General features: G+C 41.8%; 1 pseudogene; it reads right to left on the bottom strand.

The window, feature by feature from the left end:
* Positions 1-2,335: 2,335 nt before the first annotated feature.
* LOC112399739 (non-histone chromosomal protein HMG-17 pseudogene) lies at positions 2,336-17,503 on the bottom strand (annotated as a pseudogene).
* Between the last annotated feature and the right edge of the window lie 1,243 nt (positions 17,504-18,746).

Here is an 18,746-nt window from a genome sequence, read left to right as displayed (position 1 = left end):
GAATTCAAGAGAATAGTCTACCATATTTATACAGGTATTCACCATTCCTGGTGCTCTTTCTTCATTCCTGATGCTCCAGTTTCCTTCTGGTATCATTTCTCTTCTGCCTAAAGAATTTCTTTTAGCAATTCTTTTAGAACAGACCTGCCGGCACTGAGTTCTTTTATTTTTTCTTCATCTGAGAATGCCATTATTTCACCTTGATTTCTGAAAGATATTTTTACGGCATATACTATTACGTGTTGACCATTCTTTTCTTTCAGCACTTTAAAAATGTTGTGTCCCTTCCTTCCCGACTGCATGGTAACTCAAATTGTTGTTATTCTGTAGGTAATAGATTGCATTTCTCTGGCTGCTTTCAAGATTTTTTTCTTTGTCTTTATTTTTCAGCATTTTGATGATGATGTTTCTGGGCACAGGCTTCTTTATGTTCATTATGTTTGGACTTTGTTGAGCTTCTTGAATCTGTAGGTTTGTGTCTTTTGCCAAACTTGAGACTTTTCGTTCATTATTTATTCAAAAAATTTTCAACACCTTTTGTTATTATCCCACAGGTCCCTGAGATTCTATTCATTGTTTATCCAATTTTTTTTCCTCTGTTGCTCAGGTTGGATAATTTGTAATGATCTGTTTTCAAATTCACTGATACTTTTCTCTGTCATCTTCTCGGCTACAGAGACCATCCAATGAATTTTTATAATTTTGGCTACTATATATTTCAATTCCAAATTAAACATATGTTTCTTCTTTATATTTTCTATTTCTTTGCTGATACTATATATTTTTCCATTGGTTTCAAAAGTGCTTTTGATTGCTTGTTAAGATAATTTTTATAATAGCGTTGAGAACTTTGAAGGGTCTGGGGTTTTACCTTACTTGCAAGTTAACACGTTAGGCTGCCACAGTTTAATGGTTAGTGGCAGAAGTTGTGAGTCTCCTGGGTCAGAGGCAAAGGACCATTTATTGCCTAGAGCAGTAGCAGGAAGTAGAATATCAACACTTATGCCAGTTTCCTGAGCCCCAGGTCCCACCAAGTAATACCAGGAGGACCAGGTGATACCTGCACATGCAGTGAGTTTCATTATAGGAGAGGAACTTGATGGGAAACTCCAATTTGTAATGCGGGACTAGCAAACCTATCCAACTGTGCCCTGGAGAGAGACATTATCTCTTTTATTCTAGACAGCAAACAAATCTGCCCTTGGCCCCAGAGGAAGACATTATCTCTGTCTTCCAAGGATGTTTGCTATACAAAAATCCCTGAAAAGATAGTCCAGGAAAAAAGCTGTTAATGCCCTTGCCCAAAAGACATACCGAGATACAAGAGATCAATGGAGAATTGTCTCTCAACAAGTAGCTGCTTCAAAGCCTTTGTCAGATACCTCCACTATCTGTGTTCTCTCAGCATTGACATCTTTTTTTCCCATGTGAATTGAGATTTTTCCTGGTTCTTTGTATGCTTAGTAATTTTGATTGCATCCTGGATAGTTTGACTGTTCTGTTTGTTGTTTTTTTTTCAAACTGTATCCAGCTTTATTAAAGATACTTTTCATAAACAATCATGGTATTTCAGGCAGGACATGGGCAGACAATCGTTAACAGTATACAACAACTTTCAAACTCCCTTTTTCAGTGGGCTACCAAAATCTGAAAGCCACTATAAAACCCAATGAAGTCTTGTGATGCTCTGAACAGGGAAAGTTTAGAGTGAGGGTTGACATTTCACATTTAGTATGTTGTTTAACAACTTTTCACAAGCCGACCCTGACTTTCAGGAAATGGAAAGGAAAATAGCAGAAGTATCAGTCTGAAGGTCCACAACCTAAAAAAGGAACCGCTGCTCTTTTGAGGGACGCCATCTCAGTGGTCACACTGGAAAGTCCAGATTGCCTGACATACTGGTAACCAATTTTGAGGGGTCACGTTCCAACAGGTCTCTGGGTTTGAGGGAGTCAAGTCTAGGCTGAAAGTGGTGAGGGAGAAGAGGACATAAAAACTAAATTTAGTTTTTCCACACCACAAGGCACTTGTGCCAAGGTGGCTACTGTGTGTCAACATCAAGGAACCCCTCCTTCCTGGGAACCGAGAGGAAGTCTCTCACAGCCAGACGGGAAAGGTGTTCTTTATCCCATGTTAATCCAGCTTCAGAGACAATCTATTAGTGACATGTGCTCTTCCCCCAAAAAACAATAATGAAGTGTTCCGTATGCTAACAACATAGCTTAAAAAAAAAAAAAGTAAAACAAAATTCTGCATTTTTATAAAACTTGATAGAAAATGGTACTTCAAACTGTACAGTCAGCAGAAGCGCACAGTTATCAAGAAGGCACGCACCTCACTTGGCATCTCCTGCACCCTCAGCTTTCTGTGCCTGGTCTGTTTCGGCACCTCCGTTTTCTGCAGGGTTATTCCCATCCTTGCCTGTATCAGCTTCCCCCTTTTTCCCTTTGGGTACCTTCTCTCCCTTCTTTGCAGGGGCCTTTCTAGGCTTGGGCTCTGGCTTTGGAGGAGCAGGTTTAGCAGATGACCTTGCAGATCTTCTCTGTGGTTCGTCCTTCACCTTGGTTTTATCTCCTTTAGCATCCCCTTCAGCCTTTCTCTTGGGCGTGGTGGCGACGGCGGCGGGACGTGGGCGCTGGACACAGGCACGCAGTGGCGCGCGGCTTTGGCCGGTCCAGGGGTCGCTCTCACCTCTTCTTCACACTGCTCCGACTGTTCTGTTTTGAAACTCTGTGTATTGTTTAAATTCTATCGAGAATGTTGATATTTCGGTTTTAGCAGGCAATCAGCCTGGGTAGGTTCAGGCAGTAGTGTAATGGTGTGCATCTCAAGGGAACTAGGATTTTGGAAGGAAGGGGAAAGGTTTGGATTTGGCAATGGAGAGCAAGCAGGACTCGAAGGATTTAAAACAAAACAAGACAAAACACCTACAACCTGAGAGTATTGCAAGGAAACGAGGAGACGGCCAGGTTTTTGGTTAGAGTAAGAAGATAAAGGGAAAGGTTAGAAGAGTTGTTAAGGGCAACAGGGGATTTGACTCATGACAGCACAATGAAAGGGTCAGGATAGATTAAGAAAAGTGGGAAGTTAGGCTAGATTAGAGCAAAGCATTATGGGGTTAAGAATCTATATGATGAGTTCAAAAAGAGACATGCACCCCAGTGTTCACTGCAGCACTATTTACAATAGCCAGGACATGGAGGCAACCTAAGTGTCCATCGACAGAGGAATGGATGAAGAAGATGTGGCACATGTATACAAGGGAATATTACTCAGCCATAAAAAGAAACGAAATTGAGTTATTTGTAGTGAGGTGGATGGACCTAGAGTCTGTCATACAGAGTGAAATAAGTCAGAAAGAGAAAAACAAATACCGTATGGTAACACATATATATATGGAATCTAAAAAAATGGTTCCGATGAACCCTAGAGGCAGGACAGGAATAAAGACGCAGACATAGAGAAAGGACTTGAGGACACGGGGAGGGGGAAGGGTAAGCTGGGACAAAGTGAGAGAGTGGCATGGACATATATACACTACTAAATGTAAAACAGATAGCTAGTGGGGAGCATCGTGTAGCACAGGGAGATCAGCTCGGTGCTTTGTGACCACCTAGAGGGGTGGGATAGGGAGGGTGGGAGGGAGGGAGACGCAAGAGGAAGGAGATATGGGGATATAAGTATACATATAGCTGATTCACTTTGTTGTGTTGTGGCTGGAAGGACTTGTGGAGCCATTCTTTAAATCCAGAACACTGAAAACCCGCGAAGCGTCCTTTAGAGACTAAATCCTTCGTGTTGCTGCCACTGGACAGGCAATCTTCCAGGAGCATGGAAATCCTGCTGTGGGTGGGAAGTGTATAATGATGTATATATACCTACTGGGAAAACCCAAGAAAAACAACATCATTTTAGGTCTCTCCTCAAACTTCAACTTATCAGAGGGGCCTTATTTGAACATGTTAACTGAAGTAGTATTTTTTGTGGTCACTTTCCATCCTCTTACTATGCTTCCCCCACCTTCTTAGCACTTATCACCACCTGTCATGTATTTATTTGTTTAGTATTTCTTCTCAGTAGAATGTAAAGATCTTGAGAACAGATTTTTTTCTTTTTTTTACTGCTTATTTCCAGGACCCAGAATAGTGCCTGAATATTTACAGAATGAATGAATGGATAGATAAGAATATTAGACCCGTTAAGTGAGTTCAGTATCACGGCCAATTACAAAATCAATAATCCTAAAATAGTGTTCCTATAGACCAGCAAAAGCCTTCAGAAGAATATTTTAAAAGATAATATTTATTAACAGCAACCAAAAACATATCCAGAAGTAAACTAAATGGAAACTAAATAATATGGAAATTTTACTGACAGAATTGAATGAATAGTGAAGTGTGCCATATTGCTGGATGGAAAGACATAATATTGTAATGATGAAAATTCCCCACAAATTAACCTATAAATTTAACACAGTATCAATCAAAATCCCAGCAAAATTTTTAGGGGAGACAGAGGGGCAAAATTTGATTAAGAGATTTAAAATTTCATCAGGAAGAATAAAGGCTTTATATAGTCAATTAAATTCTGAAGGAAGGCACTGATAAGGGACCTTGCTCTACCAGACACAAAACCAAAAAATATAGGAAAAGACAAATTTGTGGTATGTATTCCTTAAAAAAAAAAAAAAAAAAAAAAGGTGCATAGCCCAGGCATTCCACTTCTGGAAATTTTTCCAGTCAGTGTTTGCTAAGTAGAGGATGGTTCAATTAAACAAATACCTGTGGAATACCATGGAACTTTTAAGAATGATGGTGTAGAACTACATTAGTTGCTATGGAAGGTGTTCACCATATATTTTTGTGTTAAAAAAACTGATTACAAAACAATACATCTGTTATCCTCATTTCTTATAAAATTGAAAAATAATTATATATATATATGTAAAGAAATAAACTGGATGGAAGGTTATACATGAAAATTTTAATGGTAGTCCCTTGGGAATAAGGATTACAAACGATTAAAGCTTTTTGTTGTTTTTTTGAATTTGTATACTGAAAAAATTAGGAAGTTTCCCCCAAAATGGGATGGCAGTTAAACTCTTCACTATTGCCACCTGGTGGCTACCACTGACAGATATCATTTCTTTTCTATCACCTTAAGAAACAACACACATAACATCATAACTATAAAGTTGTAAAGAAATCTGCAGTATCACCTAGTTCTAGCCATCATTTTATGGCTGAGAAAATAAAAGGCAAAAACGTTTAAGCCATTTGTCTAGAGTCACACTGTTAGTGAAACTTATTAATAGTAACAAACTCTTGTTAAGCCCTTTCGCTAAGTACTTTATATAGACTGTCTCATTTTATTCTCATAGGAACATATGACGTAGTTCCTGTTTTTACTCTCATTTATCCCTGTTTAACCAATGAGGATCTGAGGCTCACAGAAAATGACCTACCCGAGGCTGCACGCTCAGGGTAGAGCAGGCATCTGAGGTCCACAACCCTTTCCTGAACCTCCGCTACGGTGCCACCTTAGTCTCTGAATTGCCCTTGCCCTTTCCATTATATCCCACTGCCTCTTCCTTCAGTGCTTTTGGTGAAAACTCTTACATATGCCCAGTGTTATGTTCCTCCAGGTTGAAAAGAGAGTATAAACATTTATGGAGAGAAATATAAAGAAACGAAGTGGTTTCACCCTCAGCTCCTTTTAAGAATCTTGTCTAGATGGAAACAGACTTACTTTGAATTGTTCCAGTGTCCAGATCCTAAGGAATCTTAGAGACTTGGGACCATGGATAGGCTTCCCTGGGTTCCCTGCTCCAGTTTTCCGCATGCTATGTTCTCCCCTTAAGTTTTCGTTGACCAGAACTGAAGAGTTACCATCACTATGTGTGTTGTCCGTGTACTTCTTCCCCTCTCTCTTCTAGCCCTTGCCCAAATTCTTAGGGAGAACAGTCCCTAGCTCTGGATCTATCTTCATGCATCAAAAACAAATGGCACAGCTGCTAATAAGTGCAAAAATTGTACTAGGGATAAATCTTTTGAAAGTGAAATTAGAAATGGGAAATAACTAGTGCGATTAGCCTCTGTAGCCCTTGAGAACCTAAAAAGTCTTTCAGAATTGTTCCCAAAATGAACACATGCCTTTGAACTATCATCTAGTTAAAGCTGACTTTTCTTAAGTACAAGTGTGCTTCAAAATAAATTAAATCTTTTAATTTGTACTAGTGCTGTAAAAGTGTTATTTTTCTAAGCTAGCGAAAAGAACATAGTTGTTAGACAGTCTCGAGTTAAAATTCACGTATAAGCTATGGCTTGAGTAAATTATTAAATTTAACTTAAATTGCAATTTTTTCTTACCTCTAAAATTAAGGATAATAATATCACCAAAGGTGGTGGAGAGGATTCAATGAGATGACACATGAAAATGACATACAGGCATCTAGCAGATACACACTTCCTTCCCTTCTCCCTGTGTTATGTACTTATCTCATCCAAACGTTCTTCATACACCTGGGCTAGGGTTTCTTTGAAGGAATCAGTTCTACCTCAGCCAGTCTGAGGTGTTTGAGGCTCTTTACTTTTTTTCTTTCACATCCCATCTTCAGTCTGTCAGTAAGTCCTGTGGGCATCACTTTCAGGATAGATGCTCAATTCGACTTTTTTTTTTTAACCCCTCCACAGCTACCATGCCTGTCCAAGCCACCATCATCTCTCATCTGACTGGTGCAGTAACTTCCTAACTGGACTCCCTACTTCCTTTCTTGCTCCCTACCATCTATTCTGCACATGCGGCCAAATTATTTGTTCACAAATTATGTCACTTCTCTATTCAAAACCTTCCAAGAGGTCCCCATCACTCTTAGACTAAAAATCTAAAGTCTTCACCAAAGACTACTAAACCTCTGTGACCGGAACCCTACCTACCATTCTCATACCTCTCTCCTATCTTGCTCTGCTGCAGCTGGACTGGCCTCCTTACTTTTTAAAAAACAACTGAAGTAGAATTGACGTACAATATTATATTAGTTTCAGGGGGCCTCCTTGCTATTATTCTTTGCTGCTGCCAACAATATACCTGCCTCAGGACCTGTATATCTGTTGTTCTCTCTGCCTGGAATGCTCCTCCTAGATCTTTAATGCCTTGCGTTTTCATTGCCTACCTCAGAGAGGCTGAACCTAGGCACCCCATTTAAACAGATACTCTTCCAAAACTCTCTCTCCTTAAGCTTCTTTATTTTTTCTCGTAGCGTCTACCAACTACCTCGGCATTGAAAAATACATACATACATATATATTTCTCCGTCTTCTCACTTGAAATGTAAGTTCTGTGGAGATGGAGACTGTGTTTTATTCTCTTTGTATCACTAGCATCTAGAACAGAGCCTGGCATGTGCCAGGCATTGCAAACTACTTGTTAAAAAAATATATTTGTGGAATGAATAAAAAAACGTTTAGCTTCCTGCCATCAAGTCAGCAAACTTGCCTCCTTCTATAGCCATCCTTTCCCCTCTTCCTCCTTTAAGTACAAGAGATGTTTTCCTTCTTGTCTGAGGTTAATGTCTCACCTGTGCTGCCTCCTCAATGACCTTGATTTAGTCTTTACATTCACCTCTCCCGCCTGCAGAATTCTCTTTCTAGTAGGCACAAGTCTCTCCCATCTTAAATAAAAATCAAGGGCTTCCCAGGGCTTCCCTGGTGGCGCAGCGGTTGAGAGTCCGCCTGCCGATGCAGGGCACACGGGTTCGTGCCCCGGTCTAGGAGGATCCCACATGCCGCGGAGCGGCTGGGCCCGTGAGCCATGGCCGCTGAGCCTGCGCATCCGGAGCCTGTGCTCCGCAACGGGAGAGGCCACAGCAGTGAGAGGTCCGTGTACCGCAAAAAAAAAAAAAAAAAAAAAAGAAAATCCTCTGTCTGCATCTCTTGTCACCTGCCAATCTCTCCTGCTCTTCACAGCCAAACTTCTTGAAATACTTCTTTATCCTCTTTGCATTCCTCACCTCTCCATCCATTCTGGTTTCTCTAAAACTCCTTAGAAAGAGCTCACTCCTGCTTTAATAGTTCTCTTCCCTGAGCTTTTCCAGGACATTACTCTCCTCATGCTTTCTCCTACTTCCCTGACTGCTACTCTTCCTGTCCCTCCCTAAAATTCTGTGTATCTGAGTTCAGATCAGGGTTCCCCTTATTCTGCAGATTCTCCCTTGGCAATCTTACCCATGCCCATGGTTTCGGTTACCACCCAAATCTGTATGCCCAGCCCTCATCTCCATCTACTAGGCTCACAATTTATATGACCTACTGCCTACTTGACCCCCACTTGGATTTCCACAAGCACCTCAACATAGAGATGTCATCTTCCCTCTCCTAACTTGTCTCTCCTCCGGTGTTACTTATTTTAGTGAATGGCACCATCATCCACCAGTTGTTCGTGGAAGCTACCCTTGGTTTCTCTTCTCCTTCAAAGCCCCTCACCCCCATCCAGCCAATCAGTAGGGTCCCGTTAATTCTGCTATATTGGGTCAAACTGTTGCCCCACCCCTACCCCCCGAAAGATATATCCAGGTCCTAACTCCTGGCACCTTTGAATGTGACCTTATTTGGAAACAGGATCTTTGCAGGTACGATTATTAAGTTAAGAATCTCGAGATGAGAGCATCCTGGATTTCGGATGGGCCCTAAGCCCAATGTCTGGTGCCCTTATGAGAGAAAGGAGAGGAAGAGGGAGAGGCAGATTTGATACGCAGGCACAGAGGAGGGGGCCATGGGAAGACCCCTGTGAAGATGGAGGTAGGCTCTGGAGCTACGCTGCTACAGGAACAACAAGGATTGCCAACCCTGCAGACGCCGTGATTTCAGACTTCTGGCCTCCAAAACTGTGAAAAGAATGAATTTCTGTTGTTTTATTCCCAAGTTCGTAGTAATTTGTTATGGTAGTCCTAGGAAACTAATACATCTACCTTCTAAATATCTTGAAATCCGTCCACGTTTTTCCATCATCATTCTCCCCATCTAGTTCAGACCCTGATTACAACAGTCTTCTGCCTCGTCTCCCTGCTGCTCGTCTCAGCCGATCTTTCTAAAATGCATGGAATTTATTTCACTACTGACAATCTGTGAGTGGTTTGCCAGTGACTCCTGGATTAAGTCTAAATGCCTGGTCCAGGACTTAAAGAGTTTGGCTTCTGCTTACTTGGGTAGCCTTATTTCTCATCTCTCTTCACCCTCACCCTTAATTCTATGCTCCAGACTTAGTAGTAATTTCTTCCTTTTTATTTTTTGGCTACGCCGCACGGCATGTGGGATCTCAGTTCCCCGACGAGGGATGGAACCCATGCCCCCTGCAGTGGAAGCGCCGAGTCTTACCCACTGGACGGCCAGGGAAGTCCCGTAGTAATCACTTCTGATATTTATGGGATACCTACCCTGCGCCAGAAGACACTATTCTAAGAGATAGATCTCACAACGACCCTATAAGATAGGAAACAGGCCCCTTTTAATGTCTCTGCCTCTGGGACAGAGGCTCTTCTTGCCTAAAGCGCCCTCACTCTGTCTTCCCTTGCTCTCTGTCTCCTCCTCATAATTCACACCACAATGTAGGTCTCAGCCTATACAGCACTTCCTCCAGGAAGCAGTCCTTGATATTCCTAATCTGGGTTACGTGTCCCACCCCTACCGTCCGTATTCCTATCACACCCTGTACTTCCCCATCATGATATAAAACATTATAACTGTCTATTTACTGGTGTCTTAGTCTGTTCAGGCTGCTATAACAAAACATCACAGGCTGGGTAACTCAAAAACAACAGAAATTTATGTCTAACAATTCTGGAGGCTGAAAGTCTAACATCAGGGTGCCAGCATGGTCAGGTGAGGACCCTCTTTCGGGCTGCAGACTTCCCACTGTGTCCTCACATGGTGGTAGGGGTAAGCAAGCTCTCTCTGGGGCCTCTTTTATAAGGGCACCAATCCCATTCATAAGTGCTCTGCCCTCACGTATGACCCAATCACCTCCCAAATGTCTCACTTCCTCGTACCATCACCCTGGAGGCTAGGATTTCAACATAAGCATTTTGGGGGAACACAAACATTCAGACCATCCAATAGGCCTACAGCTCACACTGTATTTTATGTTTCCTGTGGAAAGTGGCTGTTCCTTTCTCTTGCCATTGTAACCCCATCCCCAGAATCTAGCACAGTGCCTGGCACAAAAGAGATACTCAACATATTCGAGTAAATCAAATGAGGCCACAAGAGAGGCCCGTGTACCGCAAAAAAAAAAAAAAAAAGAACCTTGAATAAAGGCTGTTAGTACCATATGTCTCTACTGACATAGAGTAGGAAAAAATGCACCCCTAGACCTAGATGCCAACTGTCCCCTCCCTCAGAATTCTGATGCCTCCTAAGCCTTTGCTTGGGCCCATTCTGAAACATCTTTTCATAAGAATTTCCTGAGACACCCAAGGCCAGTTACTTCTCACTTTCCCATCACACTCAGCACTTCGTCAAACAAGGCTCTCCAGGAAGCTATCCTCTCCCATTCCGCTTGCAATCCTCCCAAACCCTTCCTCTTCTGGCTCTGTCCTCTGCCCTGTGTCCTCTGGAACTCCTGCCTATTCAAAACAAACTCACCTATAGTCTCATCCTTATAACAAAATACTCCTTCCACCTCCTGGCCGTAAGCAGAAACCTGGTTTCCCTTTAGGAAACGACTCTTTCTCCTACCATCTGGGCTGGAGACTGTTAATCTGTCTCACCCTCATGGAGAAGCCTCTCCTTTCAGAATTATAGTTTTCAACCATCTACCTCTCTACTCCTGCTGTTTACTGCCATCTACTAACTTCCTAGTTATTCTTTTCTCTAGTTTATGGTCTTTATCTCCACGTGAGTCCCACCGTCATCTGGGATCATTTGCTTGTCCATTTGGACAGCTCTGTCTTCTATGTCCTTGAACCCTCTCAATCTGATGACCTTTAACACACTACACTTGATCTACTCCGTGACTGCACTTAGGTTTGTCGCCAGGAACGGCCCTACCTCCTAAATCCTGAATTTCAGTATCTTCCATTCCTTTAGCACATAAATTTTCTTACGAAGTCCCGTCCTGCCACTTCATTTCTTAATCAGCCTAGATGCGTGGCTCAGCTTTTCATGGTCCAGCTTTTCACAAACGTCCTCACTACCTTGTACCCTTGTTTACCTGGCTCAGATGCAGCCTGGGAACACTATAAGCATTTACTTTTCATCCCTATACCCAGGCTTCTGAGTACTTGTCTGGGCTAGAACTCTTTTGGCTGGTTGTGATGAAAATCAATGCAAGATAGTTTAGAGAAAAGGAGAGTTTAATGGAGCTACCGGAGTAGCTCATGTGTCAAGAGTACAACTGGGGCTCCAAGACAGCTGGAACTAGAGACGCCTGCTGCTGGGACTCACTCTGTCTTTTCTGCTTCTCTCAATGTACTGGTTTTCTCCACATGACAAGAAATAGTCTCAAGCATCCTATCCTATGGTTCCTAGAAAGTTACTGTTTCCTCTTATTATAGTTCAGAAAATCCCAAGGGAGGGCTTTGACCTAGCGTAGATCAGGTGTTCGCTCACGGACCTATCACTTATAACTAGACAAGGTACTTGAGTCAGTAGCCTCCATTAGAACTAGATGACAGAATCAAGGAAGGAACAGTTTTCCCACGAGGAGAGAGTCGCAGACACGCAGAATAATAGGTGGATGCCTCAGAACTCCTAGAGATCGATGAATTGATGCCACTGTGAACTTACAATAGCAACGTTAGAAGGACTCTCAGAACTGTCCAGGAAGCCTACTTGTCCTTAAGGGCTTTGTTGAATCTCCCTCTGTTCTTACAGTTCCTCAAAATAGAATTCTGAGTGCTTCCGTAATCATACTGGATTAATCTTTCAGAGCCCTGTCATGTACTACATCTGGCCCTTGAGGTTTTAACTCAGTTATCAAATTTGACCATTTCTAAGCAATGGCTATTGCATGACAGAAGAATTAGGGTTGTCTAAAAGGATTTGAAAACAACAATAAAAGTGCTTATTTTGAAAAGATCCTATGACCATGTATTGCTTGAAAGTTTTCACTGGACCTAACCAATGGCCTCTGAATTTCTCTCACAACTACGACATTCAAAACGAAAAAAACAACAAGTGACACCTCTATCTTGCAGAATACAGACACACCATGTATGCCGCTGATACTACTACTTAGCAAGCACTGGGTTTCCTCTAGGTTATATAATACACAGCTCATGGCATACAGTAACTGCAAGTAGGAATGGGGTCTTATCAATTAAATGCCTGGTTTAGAGCAGTACCTACACTATTGATTTAATCTCGGTCCATGGTATGCTTGGCTTTTTGGCAAATGCTGAAAAGCATTAGCTTTTTCTTTTATAATTTACCTAATTTCTAACCTCACGTGAACTGTTAAGAGTTCACAGGTGCTAAGCTCTAGTAGTAAGGTTCCTATAGCCCCAAGTGCAAGTTGAAGTGACAAGTAATCTCTTTTGAGCACCTTCTGGTATCTTTTTCTGGCTCACGGAGCCATCTTTTAACCTACGACTGGTTTAAAGTGGATTGGTCATCCTGTATGATGACCTTTCTCATGGTAAGTCAATACATTTAAGTTGGCAGTCTAATTTATTCAGTGGTTTACGCAAACTGATCTCTCAGAGCTTTATTACCAGTGGATAAACTTTTAAAACAGAGTTCCTAAACCTGTATTTAGCTGCCAATCAGGCCCAACCCTGCTGTCTACCATTATATGCCACTACTTAAGCAATCCACTAGCTGGTCATATGCAAACTCATAAACCACTACAGGTCATATGGAAATAAATTTATTTATTTTTTTGGTCGGTCTTTTGCAGGTTGATTTTGATGGTGAAAATCGTCCAACTTTTGCTAATCAAGTTAGGGGCATATATAATGTCTTCACAATTATTGCATTTCCAGGTGAGATAAAATTCATCCACTTAGTAAACACTCAGTGAGCATTTCCTTTGTGCACGGCTTTATGGCTGGGGTAGTGAGGGACATAACAAAGTAAAATCCATGGTCCCAGGTCCCAATCCAGTTTAGGGGAAACTGGAAAACAGTTTGGAAACATTGTTATTTATTTTATAAATAACAATGTCAAATAATCAAGAACGAAATAAGTTTGAGCCGACACAAATATCAGATGTTCTGATATGAGCAGAAAGGACAGTAAAGCTGAATTTCCAGGAGGGGAGCATCACTGTGAGTTCAAATGGCCAGGGATGCATCACAGAGAAAGTGGGAAATGTGCTGTGCTTGGAAAGGAATAGGAATTGCATGGCGAATTCCATGCCGGAAGAAAGGAACAAGGAAAAGCTTCAGTTTTAAAGCTTGGTGTGTGAGTCAGTTTGGCTGGGAGTTTTGACCAGGGCAGTTGTGGAAAATCAGATTGCAAAGGTAAGAGGAAGCGAGCCTATGCCTGCTGTCGATAACAGATATTGTGTGCAACTATAAAGAATCATCTTATGTTGGATGAATTTCTTTTTTCATCTTAGATGTCCCTGCCGTATCAAAAGTGCCCATTCTAATGCTTAGACCACAAGCCTGGAACATGGTGGAATATAGTATCATGGCAACAATTCACTACTTGTAATGTTGGTGAGGAATGTTGTATAAGGCTCACATGGCTCCAAATGTATTTAAGTGTTCAACGGATGCTCCCTTTGGAATCTCAGCAGTATTCTCAAGCAGGTTAATAACGGAACTACTTATGACTTTCCAGCTTATTGGTAGATACATTCACTCACGCAACAATTTATTGAGTACCAACTAGGTACCAGGCATTTAGTCTACCCTTTGAGGGATTTAAAGATGAATAAACATGATTTCTGCCCTTAAAGAGCTTGTAATAGTATAAAAATAAGATAGACACTCAAAAAAGTTTAAGTTAATACTACATATAAAGATGAATAAAAGAAAGATGGAATGTGCTATGAAAGATCAGAGAAGGAAGAAATTCAACTCAGCTGAGAAAAACCTTAACGAATGGGCAGAATTTGCTCAGTTGGTAATTGAGGAAAGAACATTTCAGCAAGAGAAGTATGAAAAAAGACTTGGCGTGGCAGAGCATTAGGCATGTTTGCAGAACTGTGAATAACCTAGTTGTTAACTTGTTTCTTCACAGATTAATGGACAGCAGATTTCCAGTTTTTTAATTATGATGTGCTGACACCTGGGAAAGACACTGTACAACAACGCAAGTGGCCCTTTCTTTTTTCTTTCAAAGGTAATATTTTCAGTAAGCCGCCAGTGTGGTCCTCTTGACCACACAAAAAGCTAACCCTGAGATTTTCGTGAGCAACAATGAAAGAGCACAAAATGTAGATTCATGTCAGACTCTTTTAGTCAGAAAGGATCATTTAAATGTTTAAAAAACAGAAGTTCCAAGGCTTCATGATAATTTCTTCTTCTAACAGGAGAAAGCTCAAAGTTGTTTTTTCCAGAGCATCGCTAGGGGGATATTACTCAACACTAAAAAGGAATTAACCACCGATACATGCAACAACACAGATGATTCACAAAACAATTATGCTGAGTGAAAGAAACCAGATTAAAAAAGTAAATACTGTATGATGATCTCTTTTATATAAAAGTCTAGAAAATGCAAACTAATTTATAGATAAAGAAAGCTGAGGCTGGGGGCTGAGAAGGGTAGCAGGGAAGGATGCCAGAAGGCCCTGAGAAAACCTTCTGGGGTAATGGATATATGTTTAGTACTTTGTGGTGATGATTTCATGGGTGTGTACATGTGTCAGTTGTACATTTTAAATATGAGGAGTCGGGCTTCCTTGGTGGCGCAGTGGTTGAGAGTCCGCCTGCCGATGCAGGGGACACGGGTTCGTGCCCCGGTCCGGGAAGATCCCACATGCCGCGGAGCGGCTGGGCCCGTGAGCCATGGCCGCTGAGCCTGCGCGTCCGGAGCCTGTGCTCCGCAACGGGAGAGGCCACAACAGTGAGAGGCCCGCGTACCACCAAAAAACAAACAAACAAAAAAATGAGGAGTTTACTGTTTACTGTATGTAAACTATACCTCAATAAAACTGTTTTTAAAAGACACACTTCCATTTGAGGACCACCAACTTCATACCATTTTATGTCAAATCTGAGTAAAAGATTAGTGTAGAGATCTGTGTGTGTGTGTGTGTTTTAATTTCTGAACCAGATAAGATAAGCATGAAGACAAAAGCACTTATATGATTAGGTATAAACTATCATAGTTAAATGATGAAGTAAAGTGGTCTACTATATTTTATTTCTATAGATTGAAATTGCTCAACTTTATTAGGGAATAAATACTAAGGAATATTTAAATTCAGAATATAAGTAGATAATGGAATAAACAGTCCTGTTACTACCTCATGCAATAATGTAAAAACAGACCATTCACTGACAGAGAAAATTTAACTTTAATCAACTTCTCCACTTAGATGTAGAAACAACATTGCCATCTAGTTGTTGGATACTGAGTATACTGTTGGAATATTCTTGACAGTGTTCAATTTCTCTCGTATGTAGCTACTCAAGGAACATACAGAAGGCCCCAACCAATTAAATTACCTTCCTAAGGGTGTGACTGTGACTGCCACCGTAAGTACAAGGCGGGTGGCCGTGTATTCTCTGACTCCTTCATGCTCGAGGCTCTTCTGTGTGACACACACACACCAAGCAAAACAAACAACTTGATCCCTGCCCTGAGGAGATTAGTCTAGTCAGGGAAACCAACAACTAGGCGTTTCAATATGATACAGTGGGTGCCATGAGAGCAGAAGTACAGGCATAGCCTGTCCCACCTCGCTTCGCTTTATTGCTCTCTGCAGAAATTATGTTTACAAATTGAAGGCTTGTGGCAACCCTGCGTCGAGCGAGCTAGTCTGTCGGCACCATTTTCTCGACAGCATTTGCTCACTTCATGTCTGTGCCACATTTTGGCAATTCCCCCAATATTTCAAGCTTTTTCATTATTATTATATTTGTTATGCTGACCTGTGATCCGTGATCTTTGACGTTACTATTGCAAAAAGATTATGACTTGCTGAAGGCTCAGATAATGGTCAGCATATTTTAGCTATGAAGTATTTTAAAATTAAGATATATATTGTTCTTTTAGACATAATGCTATTTATTGTACACTTAATAGACTTCAGTATAGTGTAAACATAACTATTATATGCACTGGGAAGCCAAAAAATTTGTGTGACTTGCTTTATTGTGATACTTGCTTTATTGTGATACTTTAATTGCGGTGGTCTGGAAGTGACCTGCAGTAGCTCTGAGGTGTGCCCGTACAGAAACTGTGTCAGCTCAAAAGAGCACCAGGGGGCAGTTGGGGGTTTAGGGGCCACAGGTGGGAAGAAGTTTATCTAAAATGAAAGCAATGAGTAAGAGAAGAAAAGTGATGAAATTCTGAGGTTTAGAGAGGTCAGGAAGATGAGACTCCGCAGTGGCCTGTAAACTATTTTATTCTAGAAGCAACAGGAAGCTGTTGAAGGATTCTAAGCCAAGGAATTAGATTTGTAATTGAGAAATAATATTCTGGCTGCAGTATGGAGAACAGATTAGTTTAGGCAAGATATGAGGCTACTAATGCATGACGGAAACTAATGAGGAAAACAGACGTGCACACAGGATGGAAGGCAGGTGAGCAGAGAAAACTGCGAAGCCTTCTCAGTCGACCTCGAGCTGGCAGAACCCACTGCTGCTCCCTCGGGCTCCCACTCGTTCTCACCTATGCATCTATCAAGGCACCCCTCATTTGTCACTGAATGTATTTATCTTTGTTTCTCCTACTAAGCTGTAAGGATCTTACAGGCAAGAATCACGTCACATTCATCACCGAATTCCCAGAGCCTAGCACAGAGCCTGGCAGATAGTCTTCAGTAAGACTTTGATATGAGTCCATGCTTTGTCCACTCTCTCATACTCCCTCCAAAAGACTGGTGAATGAAATCTTTCTCAAAAGCAGGAAAAAAGGGATTACATCTCATGTAAAGCACAGATGATGGCCCTTATACTAAAGAGGGTGCAGTCCATAGAGAAAGTCCTTGGGTTCTGTCCTCTGGGATGTCTGCTGCACGCCTGCCACAGTGTGGCAAATCCACGGCTGCTTGTTTTAAACCATAAGGAAGTCCAGCACAGACCAGGCCAAACACTACCACGCACAGCCTTCTGCACAGCAGCCCCCGCAAGGATCCAGCAATAACCACCCCACCATGGATCTAGAAACACTCCTACAGAGACAAGGCTCAACATTGCTGGGACCCTCGGTTAACCAGGGTCAAAGCAACTAGACAGAAAGCTGAGAAACTATAGTTCCATCCAAATAGTTGTCATTCCTGGTCCCTGCTCAGAAGGCAGACTCCTCAGCCATCGAGCAGCTTCCTCTCACTTTTTGTCTCCAGCTCCAAACTGCTGTGTACCTGACAGCACGCCCTCCTGACCCCTCATCGCTACTTTTCCCACAAAAATCCTCCCTTAGCCCCTTCCAGTGTGGGCCTTGGCCACCTATTCCACTATAAACAAACTCACCGATACACGTACAGCTTGTCTGATGAATGTCCTCGACTCCTTTCTCAAAGATACTACTTCCTTTGCAGTTTCCTCAAACTGCATGTACCACGAGGCTCAGAACTGGTATTACCCTTTTTTGTCCTGTAGCCTCGTCTAAAGCACTTCGCGCTCCTGTAAAAACTTTCATTCCTTTGAGGTTTATTCCACCCGATTTTGTCACCCTTTACCTTGCTTTGTCCCTAACAGCCATTTATCTCCAGATCATTCTCCACAGTAACATTATACCCGGATCATTTTATTCCTTTAAACCCCAATTCATTTCATCATTTCCTAGGCGATTTCAATATTCGTGTGGGTGGTCTGTTAAACACCCAAGCCTCACAGTTCCAGGGCCGCTGCCACACTCTCTGCTTTATTATGGAGTAGTTCTGAGTGATTTCAATACCCTTATCCTTCCATCCACAGACAGCATCCTCGGTATGCCTGATGCCACAATCGCATCAAGACCTTCATTCCTGTGATGCTGCCTTTTCTTCCAGTTTATTCTTGGTCCCATGTCTTTCCATATCTGGCCTGGATCTCTTAAGTGGTCATATGGCCTCTTCTCTCACCAGTGCTTTCAATCCCCCTCCATGTTTTTCCTTCCCTGGTGTCTCTCTTCCAACACACACGTCTAGAACAGTGCCATATTCTGCCAGGCACCAACGCCTCAACCTCCTTCCCTTCATCCTCGTCTTTCTCCTCCATCCGTCGTCATCCAGCTCACAATTCTGGGTCAGTCCTGTAATATGCCTGGTTCTATAAGCCATTCAGCTGAGGTACTAGAAGTAATCATAAAAACCACTATACTTTCATGATTTCCAAACTCAATTCAGTGGTTAACACTGTTCATTAATGCTTTTTTCTTTAGTCAGCTGAATATTCCAAACTACCTCCATTCTCTCTTCAAATCCCTCCCAAAACTAACCTTTTACCCCCTCCTACTTCACAAATAGCATACTTTCCACTTCACAAAAAATATTGAGACCATCTAATATAAACCTCTTCTCTCACAGCTATAAATTTGCTTACACCATTCTCTTACTTCCTTTTTGTTTCCAAGAAAGGGTGTCTTTTTCAAGGCCTACGTCCTTTGGGACCTAACTCCATCAATTTTCTCCCTCCTCTACAAGTTCCTTTC

The sequence above is a fragment of the Neophocaena asiaeorientalis genome, unplaced genomic scaffold (genome assembly GCF_003031525.2).
Source record: "Neophocaena asiaeorientalis asiaeorientalis breed wild unplaced genomic scaffold, Neophocaena_asiaeorientalis_V1.1 scaffold65, whole genome shotgun sequence".
Taxonomy (NCBI): Eukaryota; Metazoa; Chordata; class Mammalia; order Artiodactyla; family Phocoenidae; genus Neophocaena; species Neophocaena asiaeorientalis.
This window is presented reverse-complemented; position numbering and strand designations above follow the sequence as displayed.